This window comes from Podarcis tiliguerta (genome assembly GCF_965153285.1).
Source record: "Podarcis tiliguerta genome assembly, chromosome: 16".
Classification (NCBI taxonomy): Eukaryota; Metazoa; Chordata; class Lepidosauria; order Squamata; family Lacertidae; genus Podarcis; species Podarcis tiliguerta.
Window position 1 is genome coordinate 40,036,808 of NC_139549.1, and position 1,412 is coordinate 40,038,219.

The window sequence follows — 1,412 nt, forward strand, 5'->3', positions numbered from 1 at the left end:
GCGTTGCCGGGGCAACCAGGCGTCGGTTGAGGCGTCCTCGCCCCGCCCCCTCCAAGCCCCGCCCACTGCCGAGCAGCCGGAAGTCCGTCAGGTGCAGCTCGGGCCAGAAACCCGTCCGTGGCTTTGATGTTTTTTGTAAAAGACTTTAAGATTTCCCCCTACAATCAAGTGATCTATCTATCTATAAATAAAATGAAATAAATCAGTAATAATAAGGAAAAAAAGAAAAAAGGTGGGCGAAGCAGTACAAAACAAGAACCAGGAAACAAACCACGCTTCACAGCCATTACCTCATAATTATTATTATTATTATTATTATTATTATTATTATTATTACTATTATTATTATTACTACTACTACCACTACTACTACTTATTACAGCAGTTTCAACTAATTTTGTGCCATTGATTTTAATGCGATTTTCTTTGGATTTAAGTGGTGTTAAAATAATATCTTTGCCACCTTTCTGCATCGAAACAGAACGCGCTTGCAGCAAAGGTTTAAAACCAAACCAACAGGGAAGCCACCTGATGCTGACTCACATCAGTTCTCCATCTTGCTCAGCATCCCTTACACTGGCTGGCAGCAGATGTTGCTCCAGGGTTTCAAACAGGAGAATTCCGCAGCCCTCCCTGAAGCTGGGACCTTCTGCACACAAAGCATGCGCTCTGCCAAGGAGCCATGGCCCAAATAAATAGAGTGGTCTAATCCCACCGCATAGAGAGGCTCTGTTTCCCCATTATGACTAATAGCCCTATTTAATCTTTTGTTGGAAGCTGCCCAGAGAGGCTGGGGAAACCTAGACAGATGGGCGGGTATAAGTAATAAATTATGATTATGATTATTTAGCCACATATTTGTCAAGATTGCATTTCTATTGAAAAACTAGTAGTCATTTTGTTCAATTAATTCTTGCTGAAGTGGCACGTCCTTCAGTATCTGAAAAAGAAACGGATAAACTTAATTGCAACTGGGCTGTATCCAATGTTAATTCTATTCAGAGTAGACCCATTAAAAATAATGGGCGTGACTAACTTAGGTCTAGTAACATCAGTGGGTCTACTCTGAGTGTAGCTTGTTTCTTTGAACAATTTATATACTGTTTAGCATCATGGTTTCTAAGTGACGTACAGTAAAGTTACAAAAGAGACAAAATCAGATAAATTTAATAAATGCCTACTGATTATTATTTTTTTAAAAAAAAACCTTTGTTGAGTTAAGGATTACCCATGGATTGTAATTTGTCAAAGTAAAATAATTATTTTTAATATTTAAAAATATAATATAAAAACTTTATTTTTGAACAATTTCATATTTTTTTAAATATCTAAACAAAAGTAAAGAACGTAAAGTAAAGTAATAATGAACTAATTACCAAAAGTGGAGATAATGGAAAGATATAAATGAGCAA